The following is an 8,552-nucleotide window of genomic DNA, read 5'->3' on the forward strand; positions in this document are numbered from 1 at the left end:
GGATATGTTGAACACAAGAGCAGTGGTGTGGATCTCCACTGAGAAGGTGAGTAGGACCACTTCTGATCCTGGAGTCCAGCTGGGAGTCCTGAGCCAGAGATCCTTGGAGAGCCTGTGCTGAAGTACTATTCCTTGGGATCCCAAGGAAATGCAGTGACAACTATTCCTGTTCTCTTCTAAAACCCCCCTGTATTAGGCATGCAAACAGAGTGTCATTCCCTCGTGGCACAGCCCCAAGCTAACACTAATTTTTTAAGCTTTGGCTCTGTGTTTTGTTAACGACCACTCTAAAGGCACTACTCTTCCACACTCCTACCTGTGCCACTCCACGTTCTGCTGGGGACACTGGGGACATGGGAGCTGTCAAGTTGTGATAATGGTGCAAAATTCATGGTGTGAATATTCCATCTCAGCATGGCCTTTGCATATCTGAGCACTCAGACGTTGTAGCGCTGGGACTGCGCAATGTCACGCAGACAGCCTTGCCCTCAGCTCGAGCATCTACTTCACCCAGTGGCAGCATCTTGAGGAAATTAACAGGCATTTGCTTTATCCAAGGGAAGGCACTCAAAGTGAAATGCACATCTCTGAGCTACCAGCTATCTGTGTGTAGAAGAGATGGAATTTATTTTCTCAGTGAGAATCTGATGTAAATCCTCAGTAGGCAAATGTATTGAGCTCAGCGGACTCTAATTTAGACACCCAGTGTAGCTGAAAATGCAGGGTAAAATATTATTTCACATGTATTTGCTTTGGAAGGAATGAAGTGTGTTTTTTCAGCTGCCTTGTAACTGAAATGGCATATTTAAACTGCTGGTGCAAGGCAGCCAGGATTTAAACATCTGTGTCTGATGGGGGGGGCAGGGAGGGGGGCAAAGTGCATTAACACCACCTTTAAATCTAGAAAATTAAGGAAACAAAAATGCAACCGAATGGCACTATGAAACATAAGGGTTATATGTGTGTGTGGAGCCAAGTGTGCCCTCAGCATCTCTCAAGGTTTTGCTTTAGGAGGGTGCAGGGCAGCTCTCCCTTCTCCACCCTGTTGTTGGTACTAAATGTTTTATTGAAACTCAGTGGGAGGTACCACCCAGAACACACTCCAACAATGCACAAGAAGATGTCTTCTAAGGAAAACCTTCTGTGGTACCTCGCAGACAAAATATTTGGTTTGAGCTACTTCTCTGGAATGATGAAGACTGGAGATAAACTTGCTGTCTGCAGATCTTGAAATCCAGAAGAGTCCCCTGGAATTCCACCTGTGAGGCCATGCACACATGCTCTGCAGGGCAGAGGGAGGTTAACACAGAGTCATAAGCATTTGAATTCAGTTCCTTGGTCCACTGTGGGCATCAGTGTCTGGTGTTCCACACTGTTTGGGAGTGTTCAGCCTCCTGATGCTGTAATGAGGCAATTGTCTTTTGTGTATTCCTCATCTGCACCTTCCTCCACTTTCTGGGCTCCTAAAAGGGCCTGGCCTGAGCCCAGCAGGGCCTTTTAGATTTCAGACTCCTTTTATCACTTCAGATTGGCTGGATGCCAAAATCTCTGAGAAGGAGATGGAGCTTTCCATCTCCTCACTGCTCAGGGCTGTGGAGAGTGCTGGCCCTTCATCTGGCAGTCGCAGGGTCTTGGGGAAAGAGCTCAAACACATCTTCTTGTCCCTTGTCCCTTGTGTGATTTGAGCTGTGGAGCCCTCTGGGGTCATCATCACAGTGCTATGCTCACACCTGGCAGCTGTCACCTCTGTGGCTGTGCCTGAGGTCAGGCCAGTACTAATGGCTGAGAGAGAGTGAGGAGCAGAGGCTTGGTAAGGTGCTTGACTGGCAAAGCCCAGCACAGGGGTGGGGAAAGTCAGTGTTTCTCCTAATAAGCTGAGGAGGGTTGGGAAGCCACCTTCCCAGCTGCAGGCTGAGACAAGTAACAGTTTCTCCAATGGTTTAAAATTGGTCTCCTAAAAAAGAGATTAATTTCCACAGGTCTGGTACCACGCTCACAACCAATAGATGGGCAGTGGTGAGGAATAGGTCTGTACACAGACCTGTGTCACTGCCTCCACACCCACAGATCTGGAGGGGTGGTCACTCCGTGGACCCACCTGTTAATTGCTGTGGGCTAGAACAACAGTTAAATACATTTGCTCTTCTTTCCCCATAATATAAAAGCTACTGTGCATAATGTGCTCTATGGGGACCCCTGATTTCTAGGTGTAGAGCATCCCAGGCAGAGCCTTATCTGTCTACATCACTAGTAGGAGACACCAGATATTCAAAAATCTTTGATCTGCCAATTTCTCAATATCCCACCAATTTTGGTTCCTGGCAATGGCAGAAAAAAAAAAAATAGGAAAATAGAAAAAACCCCACATCTGTGGAAAACTGGACATGTAATGTCCCTATATGGGCCTGGAGACCAGGTCCTGGGTGCCCAGAGGTGTTGTAGAGAGAACCTGATTAGATCAAGTGGAGAATAAAAGTGTCTTTCAAAATTGAGTTGGATGGGCAACCATAAAAGGCTGGACTTAGGATTCATAAAACCAATATTCATTATGAAGTTGCTTTACTGTGAAATCACTGTTGGCTCTTTAATACTGTTAAACATAAAATACAGTAACTGTTCTGCAAACTAATTGCCAGGAAAGAAGAGACAATCCATCTTGGCATTTGTTTATATGCAATGAAGTTTTTTAATCTAATTTGCAGATTACTAGCCATGATATTTAAGGCAATTAATGGGCTGAGCTGAATTGCTCACTCCCTTATGTGAGGTTTTCACAGAACATATTTCTGGACTAAGGAAGGGTACTTAAAATTCTGCACTCACTTCTGTTTATTAATGGCCGTGCTCCTCTGGAACTGTAGATGTTACCTTGTGAACACAGTTCTGGTTTTATTACTGCTCCTATAAATTAGTAACTTGTAACAGTAATTCAGAAATGAACAAAACTAATTTTCCTTTTTATTTCAAAATTTACTTCTGTTAAATATGTCATTGTTACTCTGACTACATTATGAAACAGCAGCTGAATGATAAACTCTTAACACTCCGATAACTCCCTCTGGCAAACACCAACATCCCGACTGCTGTAAATATTCTACATGCAAAAAACCTCTGAGTGTAATTTTACATCTTACTGCTCTGAGTGTGATTTTTTTTTCCTATCTTAAACCACTGTTTCTTCCATCTCGTTGTGGACTGTCAGCTCTTCAGTATGAGCAATGAATCTTAGGTCATGCCACAGCAGCCACTGCTGAGATAGCTGTGGTAGTTTGGGAGGTTACAGGGCAGGGCTGGAAGCCAGGTGAACAGGTTGGGAAAGTACTCATCACTCTCCTCTCCCCTGAGCCCACTCTTTGCTCAGAAGTGAGGGATCATCCCAGGTCTAGTAAGGTGTGTGCACAATGTCTAACACCACAGGGTCAGCTCTGTCTCTGATGGAAATCCAAGGTGCAGCTGTGGTACAAACAAGTAGTTTTGACAGACCAAGAGTAGATGTTATATTTTTAGCCTATGCTGTTTTTCTTCCTCGGCCCATATCCCTTCCTCTTTGCATATCCCATCCTTGCCACTCTTGGTATGATTTTCTTGTTTTTCTAAGGGAACCTTCCCCATAATCACTTTTGTTTCCTTCTGGGTTTGTCTCAAGTGGTGGCTGCAGGAAATAGTAAACAAATGGCAGCACCCTGAGTCGTCAGCAGCCTCCAGGACCTGGGCCTGTGGTTTGCATGCACCCTCAAAGGCACAGGTAGCACTGCAGTGGTGCTTCCTGTTGTCATAGCATGTACAACCAGCAATGCTGGCAATTGAGGGCAGCTCTCAGTGCTAATGCTCAGGCTGACATTTGCTGACAATGTTAAAATGGTCATTTAAGATTCTGCAGTAGCCAATGGAGAGAGCTCAGTCTCTCCAGAGAACAGTCATCCCATTTGAAGATTAATAGGGTGTGTAACCTACCCCGTGGAGCTGCATGTGTTAGTCCATTTCCTGATGGGGAAGCTCTAATGGGTTATCTTTGGCTGGATGTCTTTACTCATAAATTGTTTTTACTAGGTTAGGTGACTCCTGGTCTGAGGACAGAAGCTAAGAATAGACAGCTCTCAGTGACACTTGCATTCAGGTACATATTATTTGATTTTACTTGTCTGACTGTCTGCCCTAAAGCACTATGCAGCAGAAGTCACTTTACTTAACATCCAGCCAAACACCAGAATGAAGTCCACACTGTGCAGAAGCTGTTCTGAGGCTGAAAGGCAGAAGCTCAGGGAGGAGGTTTCACAGGGGAATATAGGTGGGCCTGAAGAAATGGACATGCAGCTCCTTGTTGGATCGCAGACTGGCCCTGAGGATGGAGGCTTGAGCTTAAAGTGTAGAGCCTTCCAACCTTTCCAAGCATTGAAAACTGGTCCACTTGATGTGCTGAGGTTTTTACTAAAGAAGTCTCAAAAGGTCAACTACACTTTTCAGACCCAAGGACAGTGCATGAGGCAAAGATTGGAATTCCCAGACCCTCCATAATCCCCAACCACTTATAGTCCTGTACAGAAGCACTTGTCCCTGTTTGTAGCATGATTTTTTTTTCATTAGACTTGGGTGGCCATAAAGATGGCTGCAATATATTAGCCTGAAAACATTTTTTAAGAGCTGATTGAATACATAATGAGATGCACTGACTAAAAAAATAATTTGAATGCTCATGTCTTTCCTAGAGAAAGAGGAAATTGCATGATCTGCAGAAATATGAGACATAGTGTAGCAAAGGTGTCAGATCTCATCTGAAATAATGTAGAGGCTGCTGGTCAGTGCTGTTCAGGGAAGAGAAATCCTAGCTGATGTGGGTAGCAAGGGGTTTCTAATGGAAAGAGACAGTCTTTTTCTTGGCAGGCTGCTGGAAAATTCACAAAGGGCAAAACAAAAGCACAGAAGAAATTTGGTTATCTCAAATGTATCTAGAGGTAAGTCATTAGGAGCTAGAGCTACTTCTGTGAAATATATTGTCAGCATGAAAAATGAGCACTAGTTATCAATAAATGTAGATTGGAAGTTAAAAATTCACAGTAAAACAAAATCTGAAAAGTTTTTTAGCACAGCTACACAGAGCTTGACTATAGAACTAGCCTTGATGAGAGATAACTCCAGATCCCCAAGGCTCTTTTAAATGAATACTATAATAAAAAGAAAAAAAACTGAATTGCTTGAAAAGTGCTGCTTAATTTCATTAAATTCACCTGCACAGGTGCACATTAGGCCAACTAGCAAAGTAGAGCCCAACAGATCATGCAACAGCACCAAGGAATGCATTTCCAGAAAACAAATATAACTGCAGCAGTGAGGCACATTTGCAGACTCCACTCCCCCATTGGGACTCTGTGTTCAGCTGGACTCATGATATCTGAGTCTGCTGAGGCCATAATCTTGTAAATGTCAAATTAATATTAAACAATCATAATATGAAGCCCAGACCTTTCAAATTGAGTAAGATGGTTATTGAATGTTAATTACTATGCCACTATTAAGTCATACTTCGAGTTACGACATGTTTATTTTTCTAGTTATTAACCTTCAGGGTTTTTTAAATTAGGATTGTCCCACTGCACCATTAGTGTTAAGTTCTTGCATGCTAAATTAAATAGAATATAAGCTGGAAGAACATAGGAGGTCAGCTTTCTAAATACTTTAGTGTTAGGTTTTTCTTAAATCTACATCTTTTCTTGCCAGAGGTTTAAATGCCACAGGCTGTTGTATGAAGTAGAGGGAGTTTGGAGTTTCTCTGGGAACTGGACTCCTCTCCTGGCTTGCTTGGTGTGGGGTGTGATAACTGTGTGGGGATGGGAGATGGGAGATGCCACATCTGGTTGAACCTCCCCTGTTTAGGACAGAAGCAGCCCAAGGCTGCCCAGTCCCTGCTGAGCTCAGAACACAAGTGTGGTGCTGATGGGTGGGAGATGCAGGAGGTGCTGCTGGCTGTCAGCTCCCACTGGCCAGGGCTCTGCAGGAAGTTCCAGGAGCTCAGCTGCCAAGTATCAGGTGCAAGCCACCAGGATTCCTGAAATCTTGCACAGGGGAACCTGGAAGACAGGAGTGTTTCTCATGTTGAGAGGCAGAAGAAAGTAGGCCAACCTCATCTCAAAGCTGAGAGAGGCAGTAGCTCTGGGACAGATGGCCCTGTGCCAGGGCAGTTGGTCAGCTCAGAGTCCATTCTCTGCTGCTGGTGGGAACCCAGTTCCCACTCCTATTTCTCATATGTGAACGTGGTCTGCTGCTGTAAACCAGAATCCTTACTACTGGCTTACCTCTCTGGGCACTCCAGTTCCCATACTTACCTACAAGAGCTTTTTCTGGCCTTTTGAGGTTTCTTGAAAGTGGGCATTTTCTTGAAAGGCTGGACATTGCCTTGTGGTTGGCATAGAGGTGACAAGAATCCTCAATTCTCTTCCTAGCCCAGGCAGCTTCTGCAAGGGGACTCTGGCCTGGTATTCTTGTTTTGCCAGGTATCACCCTCACACTTGAGGAACAGGAGTGCAATTTTTTTCAAGGATTTTTGTACTCCAGTGATAGTCACCATCATGAAGAACTGTCTTCAGAAGGCCTAAGAAATATCTCTGCCTCTATGGTGGTATATCAGGAAGGTTTTGTGCAATCTCACTCTTGTCCATACAAGAGATGATATTTCCAGGACTCTTCTTATTCCAAAGCAGTGTCTGTCAAAGCTAATTAGTGCTCAGACATAAGTCATCTGGAGAGTGAGACTGCTCAGCAATGAGCAGCCTGTGGGTTGCTTGCACAGCTCCACAGACAAATGATTCAGAGAGTTCAATCAGGGAAGCTTTCAGCACTTGGATGGAGCCAGAGCCTCTGGTTTATATCACTCATGAGCAGCACTTTTTTTTTTCTTAGTGAACAGTTGCCAAAAAAAGCAAGGCAAGGGAAGTGTGCCAATCAGCAAATTAGAGATGAGTTTGAAATCAATCCTTCTCCTAGCCAGTGTCATATTCTAGGTGTCCATCTAACCTGGATAGATTTCTAACAATATTTTCTGTAATACCTCCTCACTGAGGGAGAAAAAAAGGTATTTTCTCAAACACTTGATAGGGGAACCTTCACTAAGTTCACCCTAAAGAGAGAATGGCAGTGGAGGAAGAGGCTAACCAGAGACCTTCCCCCTCAGATATCCACATGTGGTGGCTTCATCTGGCAGTCTGCTGGCTCCAGGAATGACATTTCTCTTCCTATATGGTATTTATTTGGCAGCCTGGAGAATCATCCTTATCACTGTATTTATAATTATCAAAAGCTTCTAAGAGAGTTTTCAGAAGAAACGGTCCCAACCCTGCTGAAATCTGTTTGTGGGGCATGACAGGTGACTTTTAGAGCAATTGGGTTGATGGAAGGGAGCATAGGAAGGTGAGGAGAAAAGAAAATTCAGTAAGTTCTCTCCAAATCTTTTTAAAAGTTGAATGAATTATTTACAATGAATAATTTACTTGTTGGCATCAGGCTTTTGTCTTCTTTGGGGATATGCTACAAGCAGAATGTAGGTCCTCACATTTGTCTGTTTGAATTATATGAGTACTTTCTTGTGTAATTTTCTACAGCTTGGTTAAGCGTCTTAGACTTCCAGCTTTGTTACTTTCTTGTAGATGTTGTATGAAGTGGTTCCTCCTTTGTGGATTAAAGCAGAAGCACTTCTGCCATGGCTCTTCATCATGCAAATTTGATTTCTGTGAGCAACACATACTTGACAATAATCATTGAAGTTCCAGTAAAGAGTTTAGATGCATGAGGAACAGATGAATGGGTAAAGGAAATTAAATAGACTCAGACAGCTTTTCCTATTCTTACACCATATACTCTTTTCACACCACTGAAAGCTCATAGTTCTTTAAATTTAATGTTGAATATTTACAAGCATGGCATGAACTTTGATATATCTCAAGGTCCAGTGCTTGTTGGGCTCTTCATTGATTTCTTGGATTTGTAATGGTCTTGTAAATGGGTGTGATTCTGGTCATGTCATTGCTTATGGTAGTATCCTCAATCTTAATGTATATTTTCATGTCAAAGCAGTGGCAGGACTTGCTTTATTAACTCCTCATAAATTGAGGTAAGGGCTTTAATTCCTCTTGATAAAATAATTTCTTCTTTATATGCCTTTGCTGAAACAAGTGGCCTCCTGGCACTTGTCATATAACTAGACAACATTTCACTCAAACACACATCTGTGATGCAAGAAGGCAAATCAAAATTCATGACAGGATTATGTTCTCTCACAAATGTCACAGCTGACTGGAGGGACAACTTTGACTTTGAGTGGTTAAACATATATGGTAGCAGTGCTTGAGAAATTTACTTTCACTGAAAAACAGAGCTCCTATTTGCTCATTGAAGGAAAAAAAACAGGAAATAATAAGAAACAGAAGCTCTGTACCAGATGAGATCAAGACTTGCAATTAACTCTCAATTCTGTCTTGCCTTTATTCATACCTTTAGTAACACCTTCTTCTTGGTCTCCTGTTGAGGACAGCAGGTGCCCATCAGTTTCTGGAGATCCACGA

This window comes from Haemorhous mexicanus, chromosome 5, assembly GCF_027477595.1.
Source record: "Haemorhous mexicanus isolate bHaeMex1 chromosome 5, bHaeMex1.pri, whole genome shotgun sequence".
Lineage (NCBI taxonomy): Eukaryota > Metazoa > Chordata > Aves > Passeriformes > Fringillidae > Haemorhous > Haemorhous mexicanus.